Here is a 13964-nt window from a genome sequence, read left to right on the forward strand (position 1 = left end):
CAGGAGTTTGGACTTACTACTGAGGTATTTGCATTGAGTATTGATAACCAAATTATCAATAAATTTGCGAATTTTTGAAAAATCAATTGTTGTTAATATTTAACAGTGACCACGCTCTTATGAGACCAGCACACTGTAGACGCATTTTTAAGAGTAATTTTTTTGTGAATCTTCCATTACAAAAACATACATACAAATGCTCTTCTTTCATAAATTTTTTTCTAAATTATTTTCTATAATAGATATCTGTATCCTTCGCCCAGAGATAATTTCCCTACTATCATCATTCACCATTCCGCTTTTGAATACCTAATTCAGCATCGCAATGGCTCGTGCCCCCTCGTTAAACCTTGTAATTTCAAGTTATGCTTCGAATGCTCCAAATTAGATTTCCACCAAAAAGTAAAAAGCATGGAAAACGAAAAAGAAGTTAATAAGGGGCGCTCATGCTACTGTGGACTTAAGTCTGTATGCTATGTTGTTGTCTTTGTATGTACATATGTATGCATTTGTTGTTTTACTTGTGGTATTATTTACATTTAGCCACTGTATTTGTATTCACCACTGTTGGTTAGTGGGCATTCAGGTGGGTACAAATGTGCCTTCTCATAGTATTACCGTTGGTGAGTAGAGGATTTCATAATAATAAAAATTGCAAATTCTACTCTTGTAACAGTAAAGCTGACGACTCTGTTGTATAAGTTTTATTTCTACAGCCAATGCTTTTAATCTCAATTCATTTCGCATGTTGTCGCTTGTTGTTAATGTATTATTTACACCGTAACACTTTTAATTGCATATGAAAATAAGTGCAAGTATAATTTGCAGAAAAACCCACAACTTCTATTGCGCCTACACCTTGAGAGCCATAAGAAATAGTAAATACTAAATGTAGTGGAGACAAAGGCAAAATAGCAGACTGAAAGAGAAGCTTAAAAAGTGGAGTAACAATGGCGGCATAGCATTGACAAAAAAATACCCGAAAGTGTCGCGTTGTTCACGAGCTAACTAACTAACTAAAATTGGTAATCAGATTTGAAGTGACGTGGCGCGCATGGGCAGCCGTTGAGTGGCATTCTAATGCATATAAAACGTACAGTGACTCAAACAATTGTTCGTATGGCTGATGGATGAAGAAATATTAGTGAATAGCTGCATAAATGAATTAGGCGTCAAATGAAATGAATCTTAGGCCTTAGGCTCACTTTTGCCTGAAGGCCAATTAGATACCAATATAAGATATAAATTGGGCGAAAATCGATTGACTAGCTTTCGAGTGCCATCAGAAATTGCCATTTTAGAAAATGCTATTTCTAGAAGGACGCTTTTAAAGGTTAAAATACGAGTGCACTTGTCTCCAACACCTGACCGCTGTAACTTTCTAAGACCAATATAGAAATGCAATTACTTGTGTGTTTAAACATAAGTGTTAAACATAAGTAGATGAAATTTAAAAACAAAAAATGGACTTTTGGATTTGCTTTTTTGCTCGTAAGCTTTTCTCTACAAGCGCACATAAAAGCTCTAAAGAGTTGAGATCAGTGTTACCACTCACTAAACTTATTTTGAGGCCCAAAATGTAACAAAGCTGACTGAAATGTAGACACTTTTTTAAAGCTTAAATTATAGAGAATACTGTTTGGTTTAATTTATTTAATTCATAAAAATTGCAATTGCGAAAATTGCTCCATCTTTAGTTCAATTTACCAGGAATTTAACTGTTTAATTGAACAGCTCACCCATGAATTCCGCTTGATTGGGCAACCTAACCAATTAAAAGAAAACACTTAAGGGGGGAAACCGGTTTAGGAGGGCAAAATTTTGGTGTTTTTGGAGAATTTTTTAAACAAAGAAGGAATAATCAGAAATTGTTCAAGTTTAGAGGATATTTTATTTATGTTTTTTAAACAAAGAAGGAATAATCATAAATTGTTCAAGTTTAAAGGTTATTTTATTTATATTTTTAGGTACACTTTTAAATTTTTTTGAAGCCTGCTGTCCATGGACGATCGCCATCCGAGTGTCTTGCTGGTGGGAATTCCTGAAGTTGTAATTTTTCTCTGAACGCAACAGCAATTTTTTTTTATTAACAACATATTTCCTAAGAATATGAACCTAATAGTGGTAAAAAAATATTGAAAATTGCATACCTTTGAGGCGCTTGAACACAAAGTAGTTTTTTATACCATATTTTTTCATCTATTTTGCTTAAAGAACCATATTTTAAATAATAATATAATCCCAGAATTAGGTTCATATAGATTAGAATTGAATAAAAAAAAAAATCCCGAAAAATTTTAGAACGATTGGTCAACTTTTTAAGCCAGAATTCGCACCAGTGGAAAAAAGTAGTTTCGAGAAAAACGTCGTTCTAACTAACGCACGCTACGGTACGGAACCGAGGGGCAGTCACTTAAGTGCTCATATAATCGGGAATAATGCGAATTACGCTTTAAAATTTTTACCACATATTCTTCAGCAGTTATACTAACGATTTATGCAATAAAAAAATCGATTTTTTGATCGATCTAAACCGGTTTCCCCCCTTAAGCTTTCATACAGATTTTTATCACAAATTCAAACCACAGTTGATAACGAATACTACAAAATATGTTTTGCAGTTATTTTTTTTAACGATAATTTTTGTGCAATTAACCGGGCAAAATTAAAAGCATATTTTTTTTTGCGATTACACATATTTTTAAATAATTATGTGGGAAATTTACATGTATTTTTTTTTACCAAGCTACTCAAGGATGATAGATTACCAGGTTTGCTATTTAGTTATGGTGAGAAAGAAAATTGTGAGGGGAGCTTTGGCTTCCACGTCAATTCGGCAGCCGGAGATTCGGCAGCCGAATTCAGCACGATCATTTCACATGCATTCACACACTCGTCCAATCAGTCGTTGTTCAGACGGCAGCAAAATGTGACTGGATGATTTTTTTTCGTGTATCACCAACACAGTCGTAGCAGAGAATGTTAATGCAATGAGAAGGAGCAAATGTTAAAAGAGCTTTTTTCGAGTTCTAATTTATAGATTCATAATAAGGTCATTTCAAATTCAACTTTCCTGAAGAGGTCGGAATTGGCGATATTTACCACGCGAGTGACGCGAGTGGAGGGTTTCTATATTTACTTACCACGCTAGGCCAAGAATTCAGATATTTTCTGCGTTTACCATACTACTGAGGACGTTCATAAGATTTTTCGGCACACTACTAAGGAAATCGAAGCGAATAAATTTGCGATTAAGAAAGCCGCGCGGTAGTTAGTTTGTGGTGCAGAAGCTAAAGTCGGCGGAGTTATTCGTTTTGTGTTTTTGCACGTATTTAATTCAGGTTGAAGTCCTGAAGTCATATTTTTTTTCTTGCACATTTTTTTTTTACAATTCAAACCAGGAAAGTTTGGTAAAATTTTTGAGTTTATTTTAATTAAAATTTCTTTAAAATACTGTTTTTTGTATTTTATAAATGGAAATTTCTTTTCGGTATAAAATAGTTCATACTGGATATGACCTGATTTTTATATAAATCAATCAAAACAGAAAATATGTACATATGTCTATAATCTATTTCATCAAATCCAAATTATATTGATGAGAAAATATCATTCTAATATCCGTCCAGAAAGCCAAACGCGCATACACAGATGCATATGCATATAATTACGCATACAAACTTTCAACTTACGCAGAATATGTACATATAAAACTGCGAATCGAATAAATGAGTGATTTAGAAAATATCATTAATAATTGTAGATTAGCGCAATCGTGAAAGACGTGTCGTATATGCAGTACATCGTCTCATATTTGGCTCAGGTTCAAATCCTGTGCACAGTTTTTTGTTCGATATTTTTATTTCATTTTTTATATTTGGTTTAATTGAAATTGATTTAAAATAGTGTATTCAGGTTTTTCTAATACCTGTTTTTTATAAATTTATTTTCTATATAACATTATTAATACTTCATTTGAATTAATTTATATGTAAAACAGCCATAAAGGCAATCATATGAATATGCATTCCTATATTGAATCTCTTCAGTCAAATCTGAACTACTTACATACACATATTGATGAGAAAATATTCTAATATCCATCCAGGAAGCCTAACGCGCATACTCACATATGTGTTTAAATATATGTACAAACTACCACCATTCTAACAAACCCAGAACACAAGCTTCTGCGCACACTTGACACATGGGATATGTATACCCTATGAGCAAAAAGAACCGGGAAGGTGATGTTGACTGCTTCCTTCGATTGCCAAGGCATAGTCCACCATGAGTACCTTCCATCGGGCCAGACAGTCAATAGAGAATATTATTTATCCGTTTTGAAACCTTAGAGAGATGCTGTGTGTTGCAAACCGCCGGAAATGTGAGCAAACAATTCTCAGATTTTGCATGATGATAACGCGCCATCGCACTGATCAAAGAGAATACAAATCGGCCTGCCGGGGGTGTTTGGAGGACTGGGTTAAACGTTGGCACATGTGTGTTGCTTCAGACGGGTCATATTTTGGAGAAGATAATATAAATTTGCCTTAAATTTAACTCTGTTTTGTTTAATTTAAACATTCCCGGTACTTTCTGATCATAAGGTACATACTTGCGGCTTTGCGGACAGCAATGTATGATTCGCTGGAAGTCGCATTAACTCGCGACTGTCGCACAGTTAGAAGACATATTTACATACATATAAGGGTGCATACATACATACGGAGCCGCGGCCACTCGACATGACAAAAATTTAAGATTTATCAAATATTGGCAAATAATTCCACGCGAAATATTCCAATATTGACTATTTTCGAATGGTCGCGAAAATTGGCATATGGGCGGCTCGTTTTATGAATGAACTTTTTGTTTTGTTCTAAATTGTTCAGCGCCGTCGCTGATAGAATCATGGCCGCTGCGACTGCGTCTACGAATGTATTTTGTTTTTGTAGTCGCTAGGCTTAAATTTTAGCTTTGGGCGACATGCGCATGTGAGGTATGTGTTTTTGTTGTGTTCTAGAACATTTTAGAATGTGCGGTGGCAAAGCGGCCATGGCGTTGCGCTTGCTGTTGCTTTTGCGTCTATCAAAGTACATATCGTGTTTTTGTAAGTACAATATTAGGAATATCGACTGGTGAAAGACAAAAGTACACGGAAGCAAGAAGGGAGCGCTGTGCTCGCGCATATATGCATGAATGTATGAACGTGCATGGATGTAGTAACATATGAATAAAATTATTTTGTAGGAAGTTTAGAAGGCAAGTAGGTATATATGTATGTATATATGCTAGGACATAATACATACATAGAGCAGAATTGTTTTTGCACTTGTTAGGAAGAAACTCGCTAGTGCGTATGTGTATTTGTCTTGTAAGAATATGATGTGCTGTGACTTGTGTACATACATAAGTCAAGGTTATTTGGGCATACATGCATATGTACATATGTATGAAAGGAAGATGATGTTCTTGCGCTTGTGCATTATTGTTTTTCATATACAAATGTACATACCTACATATGTATGTAAATGCTGTCGAATACATAAACTATAAATTGACATACAATATAAAATAAGTGTTGATTTATCTTAAACCGTTTTTTTTTTCTTAATGCAAATACCTCCTATTGACATGTACATACATATTATGTATGTATATTGTCATATACCATCATTTATGTACATATAAAGTATACGTTCATTTATGAATGTATGTAATGAAAAACTTCATGAATTACTTTCAGAACTTTATTAAAATTAATTCGCGTCGCGCGCATGCACAAAACCTTGGTTCACAACGCAGGCGCAGAAATAAACGCACTGCGTATTTATCCTCCCCATGTGACTCGGCATCAATTCTCGGCGCCAATTTTTTTTTTTTTTTTTAAATGTGTTTTTTTTAATGTAATCGTAAAAAATTTTTAATAAATTTTATGTATCCGCTTAACATTTCAAAAGTAACAAAATGGTAAAAAAATAAGCAGTCGAAGAAATAAATGCACCGCCTATTTTTCCTCGCCATATGTTAGACTCGATTTCAATTCCCAGTGCAAACCTTTTTTTATGAATTTTTTTTTTAAATTCGTTTTTTTTTTATGTAATTAAAAAAAATTATGTAATAAATTTTACGTATTCGCTTATTATTTCAAAAAATACGAAAATAGTAAAAATTTAATTAGTTTAATGTATTTATCCTCCCCACGTGACTCGCCATCAATTCTCGGTGCAATTTTTTTTTTTTCGTTTTTAAATTTTTTTTTTTTAATGTAATCGTAAAAAATTTTTTAATAAATTTTATGTATCCGCTTATCATTTCAAAAGTAACAAAATGGTAAAAAAATAAGCAGTCGAAGAAATAAACGCACCGCCTATTTTTCCTCGCCACATGTTAGACTCGAGTTCAATTCTCGGTGCAAACTTTTTTTTATAAATTTTATTTTTTAAAATCGTTTTTTTTTTTTAATGTAATTGAAAAAAAAAAATTATGTAATAAATTTTACGTATTCGCTTATTATTTCAAAAATACGAAAATAGTACAAATTTAATTGGTTTAATGTCGAGGTGAGAAATGTGTTGTGTGTTGAGGTGAAAGATGTGTGGTGTTTCTAATTTTTGTGTGGGCAAAAGTCAGTGAGGTGTCTATAAACTCGGTGTGCTAAATGACCTTATTACAAATCTTTCAGATCTCAATTGTACTAAAAAAAGCTTACAGTAACATTTGCACCTTCTCATTGCATTAACATTCTCTGGTCGTAGTTATATTGTAAACACACCTCAAGTGACGTGAGCTGATTCTGTTAAATTCGCTCAGAGCCGATTAACGGTCAGTTAAAGAGCTCACCTTTGAAATATGTTCACCATTCAAGCTACTGATTGAATAAGCGGAGAAATCAATTAAGCGGGGACTACCTTTTGCAGCCATTGCATGCCCTGCTCTCTCACACTACTGCTCTGTGCGGTCATTTAGAGGCATGTCTTGTTTTCGTAAAACTAATCGCCTTCTGTCAGATATACTTTTTTTAAGGGTTTCTTCCTTGTTGCAAACGGCCTGTAGTCATTAAAAAGCAAAGAATTTCGCCTAGATTGAGTACTTAATTCAATATTTCAATGGCATTTTATTATTTTTCTTTATAGGCTTTATAAACAGGTCGATTTATCGTCAGCCAACCAACCATCAATCCAAATATAAGTAGAGTGTAAGCGAAAACTCTCCCAAACTCCCCAAAGAACAGAAAAAGAATAAAAGTAAACAAACGCAAAACTGTCCATCACCGGCAAAAACAGATAGAGGAAGAAAAAATTACCATAAATATACTTTAACCAATCAGGTTTTTTGTTGATATATTTTCCGGCCGCCGTAGCCGAATGGGTTGGTGCGCGACTACCATTCGGAATTCACAGAGAGAACGTCGGTTCGACTCTCGGTGAAAACACCAAAATTAAGAAAAACATTTTTCTAATAGCGTTCGCCCCTCGGCAGGCAATGGCAAACCTCTGAGAGTATTTCTGCCATGAAAAAGCTCCTCACAAAAATATCTGCCGTTCGGAGTCGGCTTGAAACTGTAGGTCCCTCCATTTGTGGAACAACATCAAGGCGCACACCACAAATAGGAAGAGGAGCTCGGCCACACACCCAAAAAGGGTGTACGTGCCAATTATATATAATTACATATATATATTTTTTCCATGTTATCGTTTCTGACTAGAAATTGCAAAATTTCAAATCACTGCAAGGGAAAAAGTACATAAAATACCAGATTCTGCAAAAAATAGATTTGTTTGTTCAGCACGTAAGTTGCTCTCAGCACGTAAGTTTTGGTGATTGACAATTTTTGCTGGCTAAAATTTCTCCAGCACAAAATGAGCGTCTCTCTTGCATCGAACTGCCCCTTTTGAAGTGAAACTTCTTATGCGTCGATGGACGAGCGAGAATGGAGAGTAGAATTTCAAGGCCATGCAACGTTTTGGGCATTTTCGTTCCGCGAGAGAGAAAACAGATATAACGTAGAGGAAAAGGAGAGAGAGCTATACCTTATATATATCTTAGATACACTTTAGGCTATTTTTCCTGAGTTTTTACTTGTGGTTGCTAATTTCTAGTGAGAAATAACACTGCCTACTTTTTGGTGCTTGTTTGTTGGTGTAAACTTGTAGGAAATATATTTTTGGTACCTACTTTTTGGCGTTATATTTCCTTGGTGCCCACTGTTTGCGGCGTTTTTTGGTACCAATTTGTTTGGCTTGTTTTTTGGTGCCTACTTTTTGGCGCTTATTTCCGTTTCCTGGCTAGTGCTTGTGCGTACTAAAGGGTGGTTAAGTTTCAAGGGTCGGTGTTGATTTTGAATAAAATACAATTTTTTTAAGAAATTATTGTCATTTCTCTTTATTATGATAATATTGGTATGACTCAATTACGTATGGAATAAAATATCGGCCAAAGGCCGCCGTGGCCTCGGCGACACACCTCCATCCGATGGTCCAAATTTTCGATGACGCTGAGGCATATTTGAGGTTCTATGCCATTAATGTGCCGAATTATCTCATCCTTTAGCTCTTGAATTGTTGTTGGCTCATCGACGTACACCTTTTCTTTCAAATAACCCCAAAGAAAGAAGTCCAACGTTGTCGTTTAGGTGTGGTTCACATTCAACATCAGCCCTTGAAATTTAACCACCCTTTATAAAGTGCTATCAATTCCGGCGTCGGATTTATTGGCATTGCCTTGCAGTAATTTGTGCTGTTGCTGCGGTCCTGGAATCGCTGCTTTTGTACGGGTGATAAACGCTTGGAGTAGTGTGCGTTGTTGCCACGGTTTGTGTCCGGCGTTTACCTACACCGGTCGACCTTTCTCCGTTTTTTGTAAAGTTTGTCTATTTGTATTCTCTGCAAATATTGTGAATTTACTTAGATATATATTCTTATACCTGTATATTCTCTCTCGGGTCTCTCCCTCTTTCTTTGTCTGCCGTGAAAGTGTCACTTCTGTTATGTGTAATACGCTACACGCACTTTTTTTCTCTCTTTTTTGTGTAGTGTATAAATTTTTGACGTTAATGAACGCCGAAATTTAGAAGTAACTTTTACAAATTTGTGTGTTATCGAACACAGCTATTGCTTTGCTGCGTTCAAATTTTAGAGCCACTGTACACGCACGTATTTTGTCTGCTTGTATTCATTTGTCAATGCAACTTCGAATTTATGTTGTAAGCCGTCCGACGAACTCGCGGCTTAAAACTCAGCAGCCGAGTGTCGGTGTGGTGAGTGAATGAGTCATCATTGGCTCTTTCATTTGTATGAAAACAAACACAACAACAAACGCCAAATGACGGTTCGCATGCGCATGAGCAGATTACGTGAATTCGTTAACAAGCAAATGAGACGCTGAACAAAACGAAAGAAACTAATCGAAATTGGAATAAACAGTTGTACCGTAATGTGCATTATATGTATACCTACATCTGTTAATGCTACAACAAAAATGCAACAACATGCGCAAACAGAGGAGTGACGTGAATACAAGTAAATTATAAATCAACGTATACGTAATTTTTTAACCAACTGTTGGTTTGATTCACGTAGTACATACACACGCGCATATGCAATAGTTGTCTATCTCAGTGGCAGCATCTCATTGCTCCCCTCGGCCTTTGGCCTTTTTGGTGGCCTAATCGCATGCTGGCAACTAGTTTTTGCCTCTTCAATTTGTTATTGCATTTAATGCTGTTGGCATATCGAAATTAGTGGAAAATTGCACTTTTTACACTATATCAAAACAAAAGGCAAGTAAAAGTAAAAGCGAAAAAATTAAATGTGTAAAGAAAAAATTAATTCAACTCACAAGCCATTAAATGAATCATTTTCGTGAAGAGTTTCTGAACTGAACAGCTGATATGAAGCATATATGCATATGTATGTGTGTATGTATGTATGGAGGTGTGTATGTATGGACGTGTGTATGTATGTATGTGTGTATGTTTGCTCTTTGTTCGTTGCTGACTTGCCTATTGCTCCGCGCAGACGCGACGGGCACGTCGAACTCTTTATTCGTACTGGCAAACGGAAAGGTAAATGTGCTCGGCGTTACCTTGACGTTGTACGGTAGGTCGTTGACGAAATATAAAAAATATATACAACTTTAAAGCATATTATTGCAAATAGCTTTGAGTGTACGTAAACCCTAACGAGTAAATAAAGAAAATTTAATATTTGCCTAAGAGTGCAATCAAACTCAATGCCATTTTAGTTTAGGTGTTCCTAACCAAAATTTATTTTGGTTGATTTAATTTCGAGTTGAAAAACATTTGTACACTATGAAATCCACTTCAGCTCCTTTTAATTTAATTCGACACAAAGTTTACTAGCTGGTGCGGGATGCCTTCTTCCACCAGGTAACTTATTCCTCTTTTTCTTAATTTGACCGAGTTGAACAAAGCCGACGCCAGTGTGTGCCCAACTGTGAAGCCAAGTCCTTCTCCACTTGATCTTACCAACGCAGCGGAGGCCTTCCTCTTCCTCTGTTTCCATCAGCTGGTACCGCATCGAATACTTTCAGAGGTGGAGCGTTTGCATCCATTCGTACGACATGACCCAGCCAACGTAGCCGCTGGATCTTTATTCGCTGCGCTATGTCTATGTCGTCGTAAAGCTCATACAGCTCATTGTTCCATCGCCTACGATACTCGCCGTCGCCAACGTGCAAAGGTCCAAAAATCTTTCGCAAAATATTTCTCTCAAACAGTCCAAGTGACGCCTCATCGGATATTGTCATCGTACAAGCTTCTGCGCCATGTCGATAAGACGGACATGATGAGAGCCTTATAAAGGGTTAGTTTTATTCGTCGACAGAGGAATTTACTACTCAATTGCCTATTTAGTTCAAAGTAGCGCTTGTTGGCAAGAGAGATGCTTGATGAATGGTCAGCATTGGAAATCATGTCTTTGGCGTTGTCAACACAGCCCGTTTTTTGCACGAAATTCAGGCCTTGGACCCATTTTGCAGCAACATGGCGTAAACCCGAATCATAAACTGCAATGTTCTGAACAGATTCTTAAGCGAAGTTCAAGTCCTCTGCTAGCTCTCTGGTGGTTGTTGATTAATTCGCGGTTATTTATCAACTTTTCTTTCACTCTCGAAAACTAGACTATGCTACCCGGCTGCTTACAGCTGAGTCAAACCACGTCAAGTGGGCCCCGAACTTTCCAACAAATTCCCGATTTTAAAATCAAATGCATTTTTGGATAGAGAATTTGTCACATAATAATTGCTGTGAATAGTTTTTTTTTATTTCGCTTTTTGTTTATGTTATTAACAATTGAATTTTTTTGCATGATATTCTTGTAAAATCAATATCTCAGAAACTACAATTGATAATTTCATGAAATTTATTTCGGTTACCGAAAAGTGTTTACTCTACCGATTTAACGTTCAAAGACTGTGTATTTGTTGAAACAATAATTTTTAACAATAATTTTTATGAAAAATCGCAATTATTTTTGCGTTCTTCACGCTCTAAATGGACAATATTACAGTCAGATTAAGCGCACAATGCTCACCTTTAATAATCTGTAAAAAAAACTTTGTTCGTCCAATCCGTTCTGAAGATATCGAATTTTTTGTCAAACTGTGTAAAGTTTTGATGCGCAGTATAGACTGGTGCAACGCGACGTGCTTCGCAATTGGCCTTGCATTGTCCCATGGGATCATACGCTAAAACGTATAGCACTTAAAAAAGACATACAAAAGGATTAAGGATTCAAAAATGAGGTGTTTCATTACTAGAATTTGTATTACATACATCCATATCTACATGAAAACATACAAAATTTAATTAGTAATAATAGTCTCGAAACAAGATGTGTCCTCGGAGAAGATTTTACTTCGAATCTTTTTGTTACTTGCAGGTTCGAAGTGATGAAATTGCCGCGTTTTTTGATAGCTATTGCCTCATTGAAGCGTTTGGAAAGTTTTTTTTCATGTGCATCATGATCTTTTTGCGAATAAAAACCAAAATCTATCGATTTAAACGCACCTTTGGCCCACTCGAAAAGAGCTTTAGTATCGCGAATATGATTTCCAGCAACATGCTGCATACTTGCTTTTCGGGCTAGCCTTTTAACTGCTCCGCCGCCCCATCGCACGCTCCCTTGCCATGGGAAGTCGCGAAGAAATTGCATTCGGCTTCGATTCTGAAATCTTTTTTGTCGTAATATAGGTTCAAAAAGTTAGATTTATTCTTGTACTGCGATGCAGCTCCATCAGAAAAATAAGAGAACTTTTTTATATTTCTGGATCCAAATTTTCCTAAATAATAACTATTCAATGCACAATATAGGTATATAAATATCAAGATTATACCCACTGTGGACTAGGACGTATATACGCTGCACTTTCAGTAACACTTCCATCTCTATATATCTTCATACGATATGATTTGCAAACGTATTTACCGATATATTGCTTGAATTTTACATCCCAGTGAGCGGTTATTTGGAATAAATTATGACGTACGCAATTATAACCTTTTTTCCCCAACGGATTGCAACACTCATCAGGTCGAACCATTTTGATAACAATGCATAATAATTTTTTTCTAACCTCAAAGCTTAAACAACATATAATACTAGGAATCACAGCACACTGACACTAGAAGTTGCGGCGACTGTACGACTCTGCAAAGCCATGTTCATGCAGACAAAAAATTCGATATCTTCAGAACGGATTGGATGAACAAAGTTTTTTTTACAGATTATTAAAGGTGAGCATTGTGCGCTTAATCTGACTGTAATATTGTCCATTTAGAGCGTGAAGAACGCAAAAATAATTGCGATTTTTCATAAAAATTATTGTTAAAAATTATTGTTTCAACAAATACACAGTCTTTGAACGTTAAATCGGTAGAGTAAACACTTTTCGGTAACCGAAATAAATTTCATGAAATTATCAATTGTAGTTTCTGAGATATTGATTTTACAAGAATATCATGCAAAAAAATTCAATTGTTAATAACATAAACAAAAAGCGAAATAAAAAAAAACTATTCACAGCAATTATTATGTGACAAATTCTCTATCCAAAAATGCATTTGATTTAAAAATCGGGAATTTGTTGGAAAATTCGGGGCCCACTTGACGTGGTTTGACTCAGCTTTCAAAAGCTAGAATATATGCCGGAATTGGAACTCGAACGACTCCTAAAATTCGCGAACAGTACACGCATCCTGAGTGATGCATATTTTCGCTAAATAGGACTCTGATCTGGTATCGCTATGGATCAAAATGGTCTCTGCGTGGCTTCGGCTAGCCAGTATAACCTAACTTAACTTTTCAGTTTATTCATGCAGCACAATCACTTTTACTTTTAACAACGGCATCTGTTTTCATTCCACCAGCAGCGATTTAAATTTTCTGCTGCCTTTGCTACTCGTCGCTGCGCTTAGAAGGAAATCTACATTTTTATTTGATACTTGACACTGCAGTCGGCGTGGAATTTTTTTTAAATCAAAAATAAAGTAGCAACCTCAAGAGTGTACATATTTTCCCATTGGGCTCCCTGCATTGAATCTATCTGCTCTATGCTTTGTATGTTGTTTAGTCCACCTCGTTGACTGGCTGATTGTTTGATAATGTTTTGATACTCATCATCATTCTCATCGTCTGCGCTGCCATAATCTGCGTCAACACTTGCGCATGTAATGTGATTATAATTCACTAACAATTCCCCATGCTCTCCCCTATCCGTTGCTTACTAAACGCGCATATGTATGTACACAAGTATCTTGCTTGAAGTGCCTGTGAAGACTTCTTTTGTTATTACCCCATCTAGCAGCGTCGCTGATGGTGCGAATTATATTTGGAGAAGCTGCACTGAGCCGCACACTCTTCATGACCGGCTTTTGTGTGTTGGCGTCAGTCATCTTGATCGTATCTTCAACTCCCGCAATTAGCGTCTGGTTGATGTTG

Source organism: Anastrepha obliqua, chromosome 1 (genome assembly GCF_027943255.1).
Source record: "Anastrepha obliqua isolate idAnaObli1 chromosome 1, idAnaObli1_1.0, whole genome shotgun sequence".
Classification (NCBI taxonomy): domain Eukaryota; kingdom Metazoa; phylum Arthropoda; class Insecta; order Diptera; family Tephritidae; genus Anastrepha; species Anastrepha obliqua.